Raw genomic sequence first — 21,198 nt, 5'->3', positions numbered from 1 at the left:
TCGTATTTCCAACTTAAAAAAAAATCGAAAAATCGAAAGGGGATAATTGGGAGGAAAGATTTAAAGGTACGCATAACGCGTCCTTGCAAGGGGTGGGGGGCTGTACGAAACTAAATATGTGAGATCCAAGCATGTTGGCCACTAGTCTCACTCCGGATTACGCTGCTTCACTGAAGCAGCTCTAGAAAATTTTGAAGGGGATAACCGAAAATGGACGTAACCTCTTAGGTACCATATACGCTAGGGGGACTGAAATGTGATCAAGGGATCACGGGACGGGGCGAGGAGGAGATGGCTGGTGTTTGCCGTTAGGATGGCAGGTGTTATCTTGCACATTGTAAGGGGCTTAGCCATTTCGCAGTGCAAGTGGAGTCGTGAAGACTCTGTCATCTGTTGTTCGATGACAAGGCAAGTGAAGGCCGTCAGAAGAAGCGCCGTGAAATCTAAATCTGCAATTTGAGAGGTCCCTGTCCTTTCAAATTGCGACTAATTGAGTGACCTCATACATTTAATAGACAATTTATAGTTTCTGAACTAGGGCATACGTCGTTTACAAGAAAAGGGGAATATATATGGGGAAGGGCATATAGGTCCGTGGCCCATTTCTTATAGGGCTCATCCCGACATTTGTCTTACACCTTAGGAAAACCACGGAATACCTTAGGCAGGATGAGTTGTCTCATATAAGAGACTAGCCAATTTGGCTATTAGGTAGGAGGTAATTGTTGTCATGAGCCTTGTTTAATCGTCTCAATTTAGAGACCAGCCATTTGGCTTTATGGTGACTCAATTACGAAGAGAGGGGAGAGATGTCATTATTAATTAATTTAGAGTAATTAGGGGGATTCATGGGGATATGAGTGCAGGTCCGTGGCCCATTTCTTTTACGGCTCATCCCGACATTTGTTTTAGCGCCTTAGGAAAACCACGGAAAAACCTTAGGCAGGATGAGTTGTCTCAATTTCAGAGACTAGCCAGTTGGCTCTTAGGTAGAATGACTCTATTAATCGATGGATATATACTAGCCCATTGGCTCTATGATAGTTCCATCGATCAACAAATGTAGATATTGTTAGGGAGGGATTTTGTTTAGCATTTCCAACTTTATCGGAAGTGGATTTATATTGTGTTGCTAGAAAGTCGCAGAGAAAGAGAAATTAAATCTCAGACTTTCAACTCGGCGAGACCATAAGTTTAATTTCTTTATCAATCGCGCTAGCTTTTCCTGAACAGTGAACACTGTTAAAATTGAACCCCCTGAAAACTAGGATTTATAAAATTTAGAAAGTAAAAAAACGTTATATATTAAGTAGGCTCTAAGCCAAGAGAAAACAATTAGTGTTGGATTGTGCTTCAGAGAATAATATGATAAAGTTAATCTTTAAAATACTTTTTAAAACACATCTTGGTTCTGAGGACCCCAGGTTCGGAACCACAGAACGAGTCATTGCTGTTAGATTTTCCCACGCTTTTATAACACTCCTTAGATAGAATAACCGATAACCAAAATAGGGTTACCATGAGAAGAAATTTTATAGGAGGACATGGAATCTAAAATAAGAGGTCATTGCTGAAAAAAGGAGGACTTTTTAAACTTTGGTATGAACAAAATTAAAGATGAAAACAATGGCTCACCTTTGTTAGTTTTCTCACTAGTTGCTGGATCAGTATTACATCTGTACTCTACTTATCGGTGGAGCCCACTTTGTGCACAAGAGCCTGAAGAGAGAAACTTCTATCTTGTAACAAATAACTATGGAACTGTTCACAGGACATGTCCTTGAAATTGTATGTCACCATGATGATGCCTCTGACTGTCTCCGTTAGCATGTGATTTCGTTCTTTTGTCCATTGAGCAGATATTAGGGAAAATACTCTCTCAGCACTTCCATTATGACTTGGGATAAATAAATAGAATTGACATATTTTTTAGAGTTCTGAGAAAGTTTCAGTGCTCGCAGAACTATTGTAATTGAAGAATTTGCACCATTGTTTATCTAAAGTTAAATCTTTGTCCAAATTTACTTGATTGGCATATATTTGTACATTTCAGAATAAAATTGATAAAATATCTTAGAATCATGAATAGTGACATTTTTAGAGTGTAAGAATTCAATGCATGTGAATAAGTCACCATATTTTACGTTTTGTATGTGCTCCAGCTTCAACTATTGAAAGCAGTTAAATTCTTTCATCGTTTTTCACCATTTATTTAGATATTCTATGCATAATATCGCACATTGTTCAGTATTCATATTTATTCTAGTTGAAATGCAAAATGCCGGATATTTCAAAATTTTTGTAAAATGCCTGTCGGACAGGATAAAATGAACAGAAAAGAGGACATGTCCTCTTTTTCCGGACGGATAGTAACCCTAATCCAAAATAATGTCAGTTCTCGTTTGTCTAAATTTTATAATCTTGAAAAGCCTACTGACAGAGTGGCTTTACTATTTTACTCTTGTATTTTTCTTATTGTTTAAGTAGATGTGTTATTGTACATTCGTTTTGACGTATTACTATTCCGCTATTTTATCTTTCCAGTGATGTTTCCACATCTGCCCTATTTTTACCTCTTCAACGTACGAACTCGTTATTTTGCTACTCCTGTTTTCTTCTACGCCTTGTTACTGCATCATGTAAACTGCCTCCGGGGACCGCAATTGCAGCTGTGTTTTACTCTACGTCTACTACAGTACATTAATGCTGCTGTGCCAGATTACCCATCCTTGCTTCAGTAATCACTTTACAAGTTACCAGTGCACGTCATTTTTCTGATTCATCATACTGTACATCCAGCTTACGAATACTCTTCTATTTTATTGAGATGTTTACTATAATATTAAACATCCTGTTCTTATGACTAGGCTTCGTATTCCAGCTACCTAAAGACTGAAGTTAAAGAAACATTGGGTATATAGTACGCCGAACACAGGTGATTCAATAGATAAGGATATAAATGAACAGGTCTTCGCTTCGTGTTCATGGAGTACAGTCAACTCCCGACATTCTGAAGCTATACTAGTAAACACATGCTTGAATCGTGATGTTCATTTCCGTCGTGCTCTTTGCAGTGAATAATGTGTATTCGCATGTTATGTAACTTGAATATATGCGGGTGTCACTTGAAATGATTTTATATTGCAAGAAATTCTTTCAATAACACATGACGTTATTGGTGCATCATGTAGTACAAGATATTCCTATTGTCTGATATTTTTTAATGTTTCATTATGATATTACATATGTCGCTCATCACTGAAAACCCGCTAATTTACTATGTATTTTTCTAGAAATCTCCTGAAATATAGACTATGTAATTTATTAATTGGGATGTTGGCTACAGAAATCCACTCTAAACATCGAGTTAATATCCTAATAATTTTCAGATTTTGATGGTAGGACCTACTGGTTCTTTTGGATTATATTCAACACAGTTTCGTGCCTTTTGATATAATTGCAGTGTCTTTCAGTGAACTGTTTTTTTGCCACTTTTATGTTTATTTTACACAATGTATAGCCTGTGTAATATTGTCTATATTGACAGTGAAAATATTAGTTCAAATATCCTCAACTATGCGCTGCAATATTACACGCTTGAGCGTCTTACCTAAGGCATTTTACCTCTGTATGTATGTATGTATGTATGTATGTATGTATGTATTTTTTTTGTATATCAGCATGCTCCATTACATTGAAGTAATACTACATGCTTTACATAAAATATTACAATAATTAGTTACATAATTTATGACATGAGAACAAGATATTTACAATTTTGATTGAGATCTTGAAATGCTTATAGATACAAGTGTTGCCTAAATGTACTTCTTCTATTTTAGGTTACCATCTTTGTTAGTATTATTTCTAATTTCAATTACTGTTACATTTTGCCAAAATTCTATGGATTTTATAAATTTTCTGAAGCTATTGAGGTATGTTGTTGTGAACTGATCAAAAGGTGGAGGCCAGTTTTGACCTGTGCGTATTATACTATCTCGTAGGATTCTTCTTTCTTTTATCAGTGTGGCACATCTTAATATTACATGGTTGACTGTCTGTTCTTCTTTTAGTCTGCAAGGGCACGTTGGAGTTGGATTAATCTTGAATCTGTGAAGGTACGATCTTGTGAAGCCATGACCTGTCACAATAGAAGTAAATTCTGCCCCGACAGGTAAATTTATCTTCAATCTGTCTTTAATTGATGGGAAGAATGACTTCGTTATTGCTCCTTTGGTTGAGATAGTCCACTGCTCTTGCCATTTTCTTAAGCTCTTTTCTCTCTCTTCTGATAATATGGTATCTCTCGGTATTTTGTTATAAGCTATTTCCCCTTCATCTTCTATGGCGGCTTGTTTGGCAAGACGGTCAGTTATCTCATTCCCTACTATTCCGACATGGGTCTTCACCCACCTAAAGAGAACTGTCCATTGCTGTCTCTCCAATTTTTTCAATTTTTTCTTTATATTTTCAATTATTGGATTATGTTTATTCTTGTTCTGTAAAGTGTCCAGTGTCACTTTGCTGTCTGTGTTAACTATTGCAATATTCTCTGTTTCTTCTGTTATTTCTACATTCTCAATATGTTCTAGTGCTTTCAAGATTGCTATTTGTTCTGCCTGATTGTTAGCACATTTTTCATGCAGTTTGTATTTGGATAGGTGGATGACCACGTCGTTTTGGATTATGACCGCAGCAGCTCCAACTTTTCCTTCGATTTTACTTCCATCCGTGTATATATCTATTTTGTTTGCCGTATCCTCCATAGGCGCTCTTATGAGTGGTTCTTCAGCTGGGTGTGGCCAGTGAATCACTTCCAGAGGTGCATCGTACTCCATGTTTTTGTGGGTGGCTCTATAAATTCTGACCTTTTCTTCTATGACTAGACGAATTGGAAGAATGCCTGCTAGTACACATGAGGCGTCATATGAAAGTGTTCTGAATGCCTTCGCTATTTTTATGTTCATTAGTCTTTGAACACGTTGATATTTCCTTAAGTTGTTTTGTTTTGTTAAGGCCTTCTCCCATATCGGTGCGCCATATGTTAGTACTGGTTCAATTGCACCCATGTATATGGTTTTTAGTGCCCGATGTTCTAGACCCCATTTGAGTTTAGCTACTCTTGCTAGCATGTTTATTATCGGAGTGCATTTCTCTGTAATGTAATCTACATGTTTGTCAAAATTAAATCTGGTATCGAGATAGATACCCAAGTACTTTAGTTCGGATACTTGCTCCAGACGTTTATTGTTTAAGTAGATGTTCAGTGTTTTGTCGTCACCTGATCTTTTCCTTGATATCAATAATGTTTTGGACTTCTTTTCATTGAAGTGCATTTTGTTTTCTCTCGCCCATTTTTCAATTTTCTTCAAATCTAGGTTGGCATAATTCTCTGCATCCGTAGTGGTTTTTCCTTGCGTTAGTACCATTAAGTCGTCCGCGAAAGCAATGACCCTTGTACGATGAGTGAAGTCCAAATTGAGCACAAATTATACAGTATATTCCAGAACCCAGGACCGCTGCAAGAACCTTGTGGACACCCCATAGTCACAGGTCTCTCTATTTTAAAAGTATTAGTCCCTAGAGCAGTATGTATGTATGTATGTATGTATGTATGTATGTATGTATGTATGTATGTATGTATGTATGTATGCATTTTTTAATATTAGTTGAACAGCATGTCCCATTACAATAAAGGTAATACTACATGCCTTGCTACCTGTATGTTTACAAATATAACACATTATGCCTCGTTTCTGTCACTCTCTAGGCGTATGTAGGTTCGTTATTTTGTTGTGAAAATTTGAGCCTTTCACTATATCTAGTGCCTACTCTTATTTATCCTAGATTAAATTATCCTAAGTTTACTGTATGTATGTATGCACTATATGTATGTACGTATGTACAGGGACATCATTTTATTTAACTTCAATTTTTATTGTACCTGAGTTTTTGAATGTACTTCACTCCCACCCCTTCTACTAATGAAGTTCAACAGTCCTTCATACAGATCCAAGACCGCATATACAGTCATAGTAGCCTTACGGTCATAGTAAACAGTACGTTCCAAAAATATGTTCGCGTTTTCCAGTGACGAAAGAGCTTTCAATATTGAATCATTTTCGCGCAGGTACTGTCGTCCATTTGCCTACGTCGTATCCCGGTTTCCCCCACCAGCTTTTATTCGCCAGCTAGTGGCTGGACTGTCTTAGAACATTAATTTCTGTTAGGAATTTGACGTCTGCGTAATATTATACAACTGTCTAGAATAACTTAAATAAAAGGGCCTCGTTAAGTAAGTAACTGTCACGTGATTTCCTCCCTTTCTACGACCCTGCGACATAACCACTTGGACGGACAGTAGATAGTATGTCAGAGTATTTTTTTCTTTTGGATCGGACAGAAGTGAAGATTGAATTTACAGTACGTAAGGTACTCTTTTATAGAGTAGGTACAGAAATATTTCAACATGAGTTACTAGTACGAAGGACGAAACTGGTAATTGGGATTAGGTACAGTAGTCTATAGTGCGTTAATATGCACATTAGAACTGAAGTCTGTATCGAAATGAACGGCCACCATTTAAAAAAATGTGTTTAAATATCCATATTATGACTATTTTTCAATTTAACTTCATTCTCTATATTGTACGCTAATGTGCTGTAGACAGTATAATATACACTGCATAATGAATACGTCCACATGGACAGCTCAGTTCGTGAGTAAAAACACTCATTGTTAATACTGTACTGTATATGATTAAACAAAAACCTAATGAAAATTATCAAACTCAAAATCGCGATATTTCCTAGTTTACGTAAATGGATGAACTACTTTTCTGCCCTCCTATACCTAGTAAAGTGATTTGTTTGTATATTACGCCAGTATCATGGAACTCCAGTCGTGGGAGGGGGTAACAAACGGCGATGATCCAACGGTATAGCCAGGTTAATATTAAAAATGTTAGTAAAAATAAAATTATGTCCCTGTATGTGTGTACGTATGTATGCACTATGTATGCATGTATGTATGAATGCATGCATATATGTATGTATAGTCATGAGCTTTAGGCGAACGAGCTCTTCAGGGGGAAATTGAGATTTCAATTTTAGTTTTGGAGATTTGTAAAAATGTCGCCACATGTAAAACTAATTTCTTGAAACATGGAACTAATGTGTTCAATTGTCTTCATTCCAGTTTGTTACAATATTTTTTTTTTTATTCTGTAGTTCCCTCCTTAGCACAGACGTATTAGTTGAGGTAAACGCATAAAAAGAGCCTACGGTATAAGCATTAAGGTGTAAATAGCTTATATTACTTGAACCCGCTTTCCATGATGTAACCTTGAATATTTGGGTAATAAATTGTTTGCATATTTTCGTTTATGTAATTATATCGACCCCAAAAATGTTGTATAAAATATTAATAAATCAAAAATTTTCGTTTTACATGGAATATTCCAATGTAGTTTATTTTTCTACGTATCCCTTATACCGCTTTGTGCTTAATCCAACTTTTAATCAGTTTTAGAATTCCATACTGAAAGAACATTATTTTGTCTTATGCACAGCCACTATTGCGTTAGTTCAACTACCTCATAACAGTGAAACATTAGTTCAATCAACACTTCTTCCAATTGAACAAAACGATGTGATCCGCGTTTGGTGATGAATCAGGATTGTACTGCAGAAGTCGAAATGCTCAAAACAAAAATTGAATTCCCTGGATAATTGTGTTAACCGTGTAGGATCGATTGTTACCCCGAAGCAATATCAGTTCTTTGTAAAGTTTCCTTCACAGTTCTTAAACTTGATTTTCGGCTTCAATTCTCGCGGTAGCTCACAGAACCTGTCACTATTTATGTCTCACCTTTGGGTGTGAAGTTAACAAGAAGTGGACTTCGCATCGCTGGATGATGTCATCATCAACTTTCCCGCAGAAGTTTGAGTTTTGAAATTTTTGCTTGAAGCGTTGACAGATGTTTCCACACTAAACTTTGTCTTTACTCTCTGGTTCAGACTAATGGTAATTAAACACGTCAGAAACGCTTCCCCCCTCATCTTTATTGCATTCAAAATGCCTTTTGAAAATCTTCCAAAGACTCCATTTGTGGTCGCCTGTCAGCTCGTGTGGAAATCAGAGAGCACAAACTTTTCGCAACTGTAGCGACTGGTAGATGATTGAAAATGCTGAGCCGTGGATAATCAATTCATTTGCAGTGTCATAAATTTTGACACGCTTGTCATCACGAATCATTCACTCAACTGCCTCGATATTGAGGTTTATGTTTGAAGTCAAAAGCGTACCTGAACGCCATTCATATCAGACAGATATCCCCCCGCATTAAAACGATCTACCTTCTCGTACATCTTGGACCCCGTTTCGATTTACACAACTCTCATTATGATGCTACATCATTTTGCGGATAATCTCTTCAAGTTTCACCCCTTCGGAATAAATAATACAGTGGGCTCTCCTAAGTTCGACTAAACAAAATTGAAAGTTCAGTCCAATAAGGGTAGTGGGCGTGACAGGTGAAATGAATACAAATTCTTATTGGTTATCCATCAACGAATATAGTACTTTACTTGCATTTCCTGCCCTCCCCTAGACTTGTGTATGCGCTTCTAGTACCGCAGTGGGTTTCGACCAGAGGTCTGCATCGGACGTTTTCGCTCGAGCGCCAAGTAGTTCATAGCATAATCCGATAGGTAGCGCACATGCATGATGGGTAAAATTGTTGCGAGCGATAAATCCTCGAACGGTATAAGCCGAGCGTTAGACATTCTTGTTACAGTGATGAACTGTGTAGTATCATCATAGATGTTTATCGTTTCAAAACTTTGCAGTGTTTAACTAACCTCTCCATAGTACAACTACAAAACTTGCTTTAAAATGTAATATAAATGTTGTAGGTAATTCCCCCCTCCCCACACAGGAGTGATTTTGTTTTTGCCATATCTGATAGGCGTTATTGGATGTAAATGTAATTATTATAAACGGAGAACACAATCACGATAATGCAAGAAATGTATCAAGTTTTCTAGTAATAATAATAATAATAATAATAATAATAATAATAATAATAATAATATCTAATAATTAGTGTATCAATCTTTGCGTCTGTAACAGTTGTGCAGCATGATTATTCGTTTCATTATATTTTCTGTGACGTTATCTCTGTACTAATATTGCTATTAATCTACTGCTATATCAATAATATTTTGTAAAACGTTTCTACATTGTCGCAGTATATAGGCGGAACACTATGTATGGACCTATCATATTATATATGTGGTAAATCAAATATCGAATAATTATTAATTAGCAATAATCGAAGTTTTTCATACTATTTTATTTATAACTTCATGTTACTGTTTTGGTACGTTCCATTAGACGTTTGTCATAAACGCAGAAAATAAAGTCTTACTTTTACCGTGTGAGTAAAACATATGTGTATCTTATCTGTCGCCTTCTATACAAGATAAGACATGTCGGTGAGATGACCTTGTACTGTGCTTCTGTTTATTACGATCGTATCACTACAGATCTTATCTCACTCGAGCGTGCGACATTCGACCGAGTTCAAGCGAGCGATTTAACTCCAATGCAGCACTCTGGTTTCGACAGTTCCGTCTCACAAACGGCGCATTTCTCAAATAGGGACAGAAGAGTTCATTAATTTAAAATCAGTGATTAAATATGGATGTCCTAATCAATAAAATATTCTGTTTTCCTTTAACAAAAGTATCACTACAAGACACAGAACCAATTCCCATTCAAATGGCAAACACATTTCTTAGTGCCCGTATAGGGGCGTATCTAATTCTCCTACTTAAGCAGTCGAACTATAAGATGTCGAACTTGTTTTCTGTCGAACTTAGGAGCTTCCACTGTAAATAGACTTCGTAATTCACTTACCTATAAGCTGGAATAAAGTTGCCCGATTCCAAGTATTCGTGAAGTCACAGCGCAAGTAAAGGTACGTTAGTATATAGGATGATTCAGGTCCTCTGCAACGAACTCTGGGGATCGATTATTTTTCGTAAAACAACCCATGTTCTCCGATGCCTCGTTTAGGAGCTAAGCGACATCGAAAAAAGGACAGATTTTAATGACATTAACAATGAAATGAATTAATTTTCAAGTATGTTTGCTGACAAGTTACAGGTGTTCAATATGTTTGCCTTGAACCTGATTACATTCATTACACCGTCGTCGTAGCAGTGGTTATCGGCCTGTGTGGAATTTGATCAAAAGCAGGTAATGCTCGCATAGTCGGTTCCTCTCTGGTGTCAATTCGAGTGATGTATTACTTCACACGTCCCAAAAGAAAAAAGAACAAGATTAAGGGTGTGAAGTCGGGCTATCACGCTGGCCACGCAACAGGTCCGACTCTCCCGATCCATTGCTCCCCGTCCATGTTGTTCAGATGTGCTCGTACAACCAGGTTGAAGTGTAGGACGACTCCAAATTCGGCTCACCTCGCGCATTCTAGTTAAGTTTAAACACTTCGCTAACCAGCTATCATATTGGCTGAACTGCTGTTGTCATGGTTACCGGGGAGGAGAGTGATGTAGCTGTCTCCTCTCTTCCGCTCTCGCATAGACACTGCAGGCTGCTAGGCACGGCATTCCTTGCCTCCCCTGAAAATTCGCCGCTGGATATCTCTTTCTCAGAACTTCATTCACTCGTTCCAGTTGTTAAGAATAAAGATCCGATAGACCGCACGTCCGTTTGGAACAAACTACCGGTGAATCATACCTTCAGAAATCAACCAGTCACCTAACAATACTTTGAGACCAAACCGATTTTTTAATGACGACTTTGACAGACTAATGGATCATTCGCAACAAATTACTCGTCACACATCTAATTCGTCACATTACATTTTCGTCACAGGACTTAGAGTCTCACAATTGTCTCAGGATTGTATGTCACAAGATACTCGTTCGTAACATTTCTATGGTTCATTCATTCATAATATTCTCCCCAAGGGCAGGTCTTTCATTGCAAACCCAACATTCTTCAGTCTATTTTCTGCCTTCCTCTTTGTCTCCGCATATGATCCATATATCTTAATGTCGTCTATCGTATGATATCTTCTTCTACTCCGATTTCTTCTCCCGTTCACCATTCCTTCCAGTGCATTCTTCAGAAGGCAGTTTCTTCTCAACCAGTGACCCAGCCAATTCCTTTTCCTCTCTCTGATCAGTTTCAGCATCATTCTTTCTTCATCCACTCTTTTCAACACAGCTTCGCTTCTTACTGTGTGTCCATTTCACACGCTTATTGTTTCTATTCGCGTCTCTTCACCTCGTCGTAATGTCCATGTTTTCTGCCCCATACAATGCTACACTCCACACAAAGCACTACCTAATATACATTTTGAAAGAACGTTGGCTCATGCTATAAATGACGTTTTCTGGAATACAATTGACGAATCTGAAATAGAATTGACGGGTTCTGAAATACAATTGACGAATCTGAAATACAAATGATGCTTTCTGAAATACAATTGACAAGTCTGAAATACAAATTATGCTTTCTGAAATTAAACTGACCAGTTCTGAAATACAAGGTGTAGAATGTAAAGCACCTATGTTTCCGGTTTAAACGAATCACTCTTGGTTCCATCGAATTCGGTTAAACGAGACTCTAGTGTATTTCTTAAAATGTTTATTTTAGACTTCCAACGCTTATATGTCTATAATGAGTGTGAAATATGAGACAATCTTCTCATTCTCCTACTGTATGTCTAGAAAACAACGTACAGTGCGTAGGAACAGTAGTACTACGGCTTTAGGACGACCCAAAACACTTACAGGTCATTAGCGGCCGTACATAGGAACAGTATTTGGGAACATGTGCAATACAAATAGGCGTATTTAAATTTTCGAAAATTATTTTTTTTTAATTCCAATGCTAATTGTAAATACTTTTATATTATTCCAGGTGAGTGCTGCGTGAAGACTTGGAAAAACATTAGAGGTGTATAGTACCACAGTCTAGTATATACAGTCACGAAGCTTGACTTGTGAGAGTGCTAGGAACAATAGACTGTGCCGGTACTTTTTCGCATTGTCTGTAATGAGGCGATATTAGCGATCCTAGTGGTTAGCAACTGTATATAGATGCATATTTGCTACGTATTGAGCTTCGTGACTGTATATACTAGACTGTGGTACCGTTCTGAAAGAGAGATGGAAACTTCTAGCGGGCAATCCGTTGCAGAAAAGGAAACCATACGAATTATTTATCAAAAGTCATTTCCTAAAAATGAAAAGAGATGGATCCGGTTCAGAAAGTAACAGTGAATTGTCTGAACACTGATATAATTTAGATGAAGTTATTGGTGAACGGTTACAGTTCTGTGAAATAAATAACGAGAGTCCAGTATCAGCCAGTTCTTCAAGTCGCGAAATTTTATTGTGAACACTAGTCCGCGGAGCTGTGAGGTCGCTTCTTTGTGAATTCAGCATTACACCACAGTCTAGTACAGCCGTGTCGAAAATGCGACTCACGAGCACATTGTGGCTCGTAGTGCATTTCCCTTGCTTCCTACCTACAACCCCCACCCTCTCACTCACGGGAGTCAAACTCCGTTCCATTTGTATTTGTCTCTGACCTGCGAGTGGCATATCGTCGCAATGTCTCTCTCGAAACCATGTACCTCTATAAAAACAAAAGTTTCAAGTAGGATGGGAGGACGCATTTTTTGATGCCAATATGGTGAGAATATTAAATGTATGATTTGTTCACAAGTATTATGAGGAAAACGGTTGTACAACATAAAACGGCATTATAAGTTACTACATGTTACTGATGAAACATTAAAAGGTTAAGTATTATTATTATTATTATTATTATTATTATTATTATTATTATTATTATTATTATTATTATTATTATCTCTGTACGTCAATCCTTTTTCACCGGATGTATGAATAATGCGGTTAGATCTTCAATTTAAACTCACAGATTAACAATGTGATGTTAAATGAAAGGTAGATGTAAGGACTTGACAAATGTTGAACTTTTCAAATCTTTGGCAAAAAATTAATATTTGAAGCTTCGTTCTTTCGCTTGCTCTGTTGAAGCCATGTTCGCTACAACTTACGTTTGTGAAAAATTATTTTCAACAATTAAAGTAGTAAAAATAAAATTTAGATCACGACTGACAGACAAATATCTTCGTGATCAACTACGACTGGCAGTAAGTGACATAATTCCTGATTTTGAAACTTTGTCGCAGAGACATTCTGAAGACAGTTAATTTTTAGGTTGTGATAATGTGTCCTGTTTTCTTGTTCATTTCTTTCTTCGTTACACGTACTAAACATTAGTTTGTAGCCTTGTACTGTATATAATTTAATTTAAGTGCTTGACTTAAGGAAAATGAAAATCCGTTAATAAGTCAGACAGTTGCTTCACTTTCCCTTCGGGTGTCTGCCTCCCTCCATAGGTGCTATGCACGTTGCAGCTTACACAGTGGCTCGGCGCACGATGGCATTTTCGACACGGCTGGTCTAGTATATACAGTCGCGAAGCTCAATACGTAGTAAATATGCAAACATTAGATAGTTGCTCACCACTAGAATCGCAATATCACCTCATTACAGGCAATGCAAAATAGTATGTACTTCTGTACTTCTTTTGAACAATTGTTTACCGCTTGTTCATGAAACGTTGATATATTCTTACAATTGTGACATCATTGCCGAAAATATTTTATGGTTCCACTGTCTGTCCACATTACACATTATTCTTGCTTGTCCTTTAAACAATTTATTTATCCGGTAGACCATACTTACATACAGTTTTTGTTATAAATTCCGGTAGACCATACTTACATACAGTTTTTGTTACAAATTCAAGAACAACGTTCAGTTTCTGCTGAATGATTGGATAATGGATTTTTTTTTCAATACTGAATCGAAATTTTAAAGCGAAACTAGAGAATTCCCTGTGGTTCAAGATTTTCGCTAAACTGGGGAATTAGCACGGTAGCTTTGAACCGTGCCGTTACGTTTACCACCAAAATTAACTAAATACACAATGTCGCCAACATACGAACATGACGTTGATGTATGGCGTCGTTAGAAGGAGAAATTTAATAATTTTTTTCTCTCTACCTCCTTCGTTCTGAACATTATTGAGAGATAGCACCACTGTTAGCGACAAGGTGTATTTGCGTAAATATTGCGAGTAGATTATGTGGCTTAGATGAGAGGCTCGGGGCAAACAGTTTTGCTGTAGCGCATGCGCGGACCTCTCATACAATGGGAGCGTGATCCTTACTTGAATTTATTTTCGCGTGTACATTGCAGATCAAATGAAAAAGATCCCTTCTTGTTCCGGTTACACACCTTGCATATACGATGGTTAGGTTTGGTTAGTTTAGGATTTTATTAACCATGTCCGCGTATGCGCAGACAGGCAAGATTTATACCTTTCTGTCATTTCCTTCTGTAAACGCTTCACTATGTCTTGTAAAGTGTTCATTTTATCTCGAACTAAAATATCTGTCGCATTTTCTTTTGTTTCATCGCGGCCGAATTGGTTTATCGCTTTGGTATCAATGTTTCCAATCGGTCATGGCCTTTATGACAGTTTTTGTTTCGTAATATTGAAAAATAATAATATAATGAAACCGGTGAATAATTTCATGGCCACTAAAATTTCTTTTTCGTAAAAGTCTTGGTATTTTTCTCTAGGCCACAAATAAAAAGGCAATGCGGTCATAATTACGTACTTAACGCTTTGGCGAACATTAAACGGAAATTTACTTTCCGTCATTTGAATGATATTTCGTGTAACACACCTTTTTTCCTCTTCATTTCTCTGCGATATCCTACTTTAAGATCTTACATCATCTGTATTTTGTTTTAATGCATTCAAAACACCGCCGTTGTACTACATAAACCTTGCACTTGACTAATGCATTTATTTATTTAAGAATATAGTCGCGAATTTCACTACCACCATTTCGATTGTCTTTTGTTTGAGACGGCTCGGTACGGCCCTGTGACTAGTAGTCAGCGAGTACCGTCGACTACCGACATTGCTCTACCGTGCGTATTATCCAGTTGTTCCAAAATTTTCAAGTGTAATTATATGTATCTACAACCAATTCATTGAAGAATAATACAAATACTTCAGTAACAGTACGTTTACTTTGTGTTCTCCAGCGGTGAGGTATTGTGATGATTTTGCAAAATTAACAGTCGTAACTTTATGATTAAAAGCAACCCAGATTCCTTTCCATCTGAAGTATTGTATAAGGCACCGCATTCCTTTGTGTGGAATGTTTCTTTGTATCCCTGGTCCTCATAGATGTAACTTTCTATTTCGTTCGTATCTGGAATTTCTTCATACCGCACGTGACAAAGCATATGCATTCTTATGTTTTCCTGAAATGCACGCCACTGCAAAATTAAATGTAATGTGTAAATAATTCAAATAATGAGTAGCAGGTAATTCCAAGTGGAAATTATGGTAATCCGTCATTATTCACATCCATCGTCTGCCAAAAATGAAATCTTCTCTTGCAACTTGCAAAGAAAGGTGAACTCTACATTCCCTATATGTCCCGATTGAGTGTATGGAAGCTCAAGAAGGCTACGTTGCGTTCGGATAGACAAGATTAAGCCGCTTGCGGTAGAATGTAGAGAAAATGAAGTCGTGGCAGTTGCAACTTTCTGTTGCATAGATTCTCTCTCGCTGAACTACTGCATTCCCTTGACAACGGTAAGAAGAGATTTCAATTGGGGTTTCAACACTCCCGTATTTCCCGGGATCTGTATTTGGCCCAAATTTTTAAGTCTCCCGACTCCTGTATTTTTCTTATTTTCAAATATTGTATTTCTTCTTTTTGCATAGGCTAATGTGAAAATCTTTGTTACAAACATTTAATTCTGAGTTAACGAAGATTACGATATTTTCCATGTTGAATCTTTCATACACTACTTTTAACACTTGAATATAAATAATTGATTAAATGGCGATCTTACTCGTGTTAATTGTGTAAGCATGTGCGGCTTACAGCTGTTTCGGTGCTACTTGACACTTGACAGAAATACAACATAGCATACAGAACAGAAAACACACTACAAAGACATCTCAACACACAAACAACACAAACAAATAAATACAACCACACAGGCGTATACAAACTCACATGCAATAGTTGCGACAGTTTCTACAGGGACATCATTTTATTTTTACTTCAATTTTTATTGTACCTGAGTTTTTTAATATACTTCACTCCCACCCCTTCTACTAAGGAAGTTCCAACTCCACACAGAACCAAGACCGCAGATAGTAAGCAGTACTGAGTTACTGAGTATAGTACGTTCCAGAAATATGTTCGCGTTTTCCAGTGACGAAAGAGCTTTCAATATTGAATCATATTTTCGCACAGGTACTGTCCGTTTGCCTACGTCGCATCCCGATTTCCCCCACCTGCTTCTGCTCGCCCCTCTGTAATAGCTGGGCTGTCTTAGCTCTTTTCTGAAAACATTCATTTCTCTTAGGAATTGGAAGTTTACGTAATATTGTACAGCTGTTTAATTTAACTTAAATAAAAGGGCCTCGTTAAGTAATTAACTGTCACGTGATTTCCTCCCTTTCTACAATCCTGCGGCATGACCACTTGGACGGACAGTAGATAGCATGTCTGAGTAATTTTATATTTTCGGGTCGGGCAGAAGTGAAGATTGAATTTACAGTACGTAGAGTAGGTACAGAATTATTTCAACATGAGTTACTAGTACGAAGGACGAAACTGGCAATTGGAATTAGATGCAATAGTCTATAGTGCGATAATATGCACAAAAGAACTGAAGCCTGTATCGAAATGAACGGCCACCATTTTCAAAATTGTGTTTAAATATTCATATTATGATTATTTTTCAATTTAACTTCTTTCTCTATATTGTACGCTAAAGTGCTGTAGACAGTATAGTATACACTGCATAATGAATACGTTCGCATGGATAACTCACTTCGTGAGTAAAAACACTTATTCTTAATACAGTACTGTACTTTGATTAAAGAAAAACCTAATGAAAATTATCAAACTGAAAATCGCGATATTTCCTAGTTTACGTAAATGGATGAACTACATTTCTTCCTTCCTATACCTAGTAGAGTGATTTGCGTTTTACGCCAGTATCATCGAACTCCAGTCTTGGAGGGGGGAGCAAGCGGTGTTTCCGGTTCTCTAAAGGTATAGACAGGTTAATATTAAAAATGTTAGTAAAAATAAAATGATGTCCCTATACATTGGACAGACAGGTAGATCATTCCAAACTCGATACAAAGAACCCATTAAAGCAATAACCAGAGGACACAATACATCTACATGTGCAGAACACCTAACCAATGCTAACCACACATACAATAACATAAATACAGACATGGAAATCATACACATACAACCCAAAAACCAAAAACTCAACACACTAGAACAATATGAAATATACAGACACACTAAAACACACCCTAATCAAATTCTCGACACACAGATCAATTTCAGAACACACACACTATTTGATACAACTCTTCATCACACGAACACACCCACACAACAGGCAGCGAAGTTGAGATGGCGCCGAGACACAGAAGGCTCTGAGGATGGTGTCAAGTAGCTCCGAAACAGCTGTAAGCCGCACATGCTTACATAATTAACACGAGTAAGATCGCCATTTAATCAAGTATTTATTATATTTTATTTATTCCAAGGACTTATTACAATGTGCAGTCTCTGCACAAGGTGATGTTTGCAGAAACGGGTTTCAGTGCGCACAAATTAAAATAAAACAATTTTAATGTTACAAATTTATAAAAACTTGTGAATTTTGATTTTAAGAGTAAAGGATAATAATGCTCACTCCTAGAGAGTGTTTACTTTGATGTTTAAACAGGACCGTGACACATTTAATCGAACCAGAACTTCAAACTGCAATCACCTTCAACTACTCGTGATGGGAAGTTTTATGTTATATTGAAAAACTATTACGTGAAGCAAACTCTGTCTCAAAATATTCCTATTTCAAGCCTTACTGTGAAAGTGTAGAATCGTTGTTTTTCAGTAACTGACCCAAACATGTATCAATTTTCTGTGTGTAATTATGTCTATTTCTCCGGCAGGCCTGCAGAACTGTAGCTCTTGAGAGCGACTGCTTTCCTCCCCTCTTTTACCCCAACCACCTTTTCTACCTGTGCGATCACGGCGTCCTAGTTACGCTCGGCTGCATCAACATTCATTCTCGGGGCGGAAGTCGATCATCCCCAATAGAAGTGGAGTGAGCTGACGTCATAGTTCCCCTACATTGCGAGTTCTGCAGGCCTGGTCTCCGACATTTTCGTTGAAAATAATATGGCAACCGTAATTCGGACCCAAGCTGCATCTTAGCTGTGTCTTGAGGCCCATTCACAATGAAAACTTTAACATTAACCGAGGATATAAAAGTGTGACATTAACATACGATTCGCCTCAGCATTTACAATGCCAACATTATGCTAACAAGCCACCGGCGTGTTACAGTCGGTTAAGGCGCTTGCCTGCCGGTTTGAAGTTGCGCTCGGGCGCGGTTCGATCCCCGCTTGGACTGATTACCTGGTTGGGTTTTTTCCGAGGTTTTCCCCAACCATAACGTGAATGCCAGGTAATCTATGGCGAATCCTCGGCGTCATCTCGCCAAATACCATCTCGCTATCACCAGTCCCATCGACGCTAAATAGCCTCGTAGTTGATATAGCGTCGTTAAATAACCAACTTTAAAATACTAACGCAAACATCAATAATTGAGGTTGTGACAAATAAAAATGGATGCTTCGACGATGAAGGACGTTGTAGCAGTGCAATTTGTGTTACTACAAACTGCATTAGTTTGTGTGTGCGGTGCACTACTTTTAATATCATAAACATTAATTTATTTCACATCTATACAAATAGTGTATAACCTACAAAGTTTATTCTTCGCATAACATGGAAATATACTACGTATTTTTTCTGTATGAGGGCGGGAGGGGAACATCCCTGTGCGCCCCCTGCGATGAGTTGCAAGCCCACCGACACCACCCACGCCGAACCGACCTAACCACTAACACCCTAACGACCAATCCCGCCATCCTTTCAAAATCCGTGTACAATTCCACCCCAACAGCCCCCCGCATTCCTCCCTCAAACCGTCTTAAGTTGTAAGCCCCTTCTCCCGTCTCAACGGTCTGAGATGTAAGCCCCCTCTCCCGTTGGGAGGGGAGTGGGTTCCGTTGCTGGCCACCAGCTACCATACTTGACATATCCACGGAGGTCGGTCGAGAGACTCAGTGGTTTCGGAGGGACGCTGCAAGCGCGATCTGAAAATAAAGTAAGACAACCAGAATGATGAGGGAGGAAAGGAAGTGGCGAGAATGAGTACACCTGGTAAAGTTACCTGATATTCATCCATAGGAGTGAGGAGAGAAACACCGAAAAAAACCTCACCTAGTAACTCGTCCCAAGCGGGGAATCGAACCCCGTTCCGCTGGGTTCGGGAACTAAGACGCTACTACGAGACCACAGCGGTGGACAAGATACTATATTAATAATATTGTAATTAAAATCTATCTTCAAATTTCATTTCATATGTTGTTTCCATATATTCTCTTTTAACAATATTATCTTCATATGATTTGTGTTTGTTGTTACAAAGACTATGATGACATTGAAACAAAAATGATTAATTTCTCGTCGAATGAATTTATTTTCACGTGTTCTTTAGTTCGTGTGTAGTGCGATAGGGTTTTTTTTCTTTTAATCGAATCGCGTGAATGCGAACATGAAAGCGTGGAGTTTGCCAACTGTCGCGTTAGCATCTATAGTGCATTTCACGTATAGAGAGTGTGCACCTCAATAGCCTTAAAAGGCTATTTGACCATTTTCCTGGAAAACTTGCATGTTACTCTTTCTGATTCAGGTAAAGGGAGGGTTGAAATAAAGTCGCTGATGTTTCTGTAGTTCCTATTGCATATGATGCTACAGTCCTAACCAGTTTGCTATTTCAAGCAGTTTGGTGTGAATCGTGGTCTTGTGAACAATGGCAGTCTTAAGTGTAAGTTTTGTGTTATTCCTATTGTAGTGTCTTATTTAATGGATAGAGAAGGAACCATATTCGTTCTGAAAATAAAGAGCTTACATATCGGGTTCACGAATACTTTGAGAAAGAATGTAACGATGCGAGGTACGGTAAACCTATGATGTTCGTGACTATAGTCGTCCACAAGCATTTGTGGTTGTCAAAGTCACACACTTGCCCTTCTTCTTACTGCAAACTTACTCATCTTCCTGTCACCCCAATGGGCTGGGGACCGTTTCTACTGTAAAAATCTGAACTTCCTACCATGGATAAATATATAATAGGATGCGAAACTTACTGAGATTCCCGTAACACATGCTAGAGGCGCTAATGTGGAAATTGATCTTTCTGCCACCTGTTGGGAGTAGGAAAACTTATTACAACTAGCAGCGCACCAAGTAGCAAAAATAAAAACTAATTACTCCATGCATTTAGCAGCGCACTGGTGACGAAAATGGTAAACTGTGCAGAAAGTATTCCCTCCCACCCTCATCGATATTCAAAACTAACCCAATTTAAAATGAAACATTTACGTTTTTATTCCTCACAGCATGTTCTACTGAAAATTTTTACCGGAGCCAACAGGAAGATAAAAGAGACGATCTATTTTACACTACCCAATTAAAATATAACCAGAGACAAAAAATAAAGCAAAAGGATAGATAATTGTTATTGTATTCATTGGGTATTTATTATACAGCGCAATGGAAACGTCTGCAAAAACTACTTAGTTCAATTTATTATATTACTGTTACTTTACAATACATTCAATAACACTATTTTTACAACGTCCATAAACATCACTGTTTAACATACACTGCTTATACACACACGTAGTAACGCTTTATGTTCACTTATTAGGAAGTCCTGGTTGCCTTCTTGTCTTCTCGAGCAACGTCTCGAACGAACAGATAAATAGAGAACTCTGGGCAATGTACCCAACACGTAGTTCTAATGTTCACCACCTACGACGTCGAGCGCTGATCATCTTATTTGAGCCCCCTGCCGCCAGATGGTGCTGACCGCAGTTTTGCATCCTATTATATATTTATCCATGTTCCTACGCTGCAAAAAT

The 21,198-nt window shown here is 37.8% G+C and overlaps 1 protein-coding gene across 13 annotated transcripts in view; it reads left to right on the top strand.

Annotated features, from left to right (window-relative positions):
• The window catches only part of LOC138708096 (nuclear protein MDM1-like), a 945,585-nt gene that overhangs the window by 696,730 nt on the left and 227,657 nt on the right, over nucleotides 1–21,198 (top strand). The window lies entirely within an intron of this gene.

This window comes from Periplaneta americana, chromosome 10, assembly GCF_040183065.1.
Source record: "Periplaneta americana isolate PAMFEO1 chromosome 10, P.americana_PAMFEO1_priV1, whole genome shotgun sequence".
Classification (NCBI taxonomy): Eukaryota; Metazoa; Arthropoda; class Insecta; order Blattodea; family Blattidae; genus Periplaneta; species Periplaneta americana.
The sequence above is the reverse complement of the archived record's forward strand: the minus strand, read 5'-3'. Positions and strand labels throughout refer to the sequence as shown.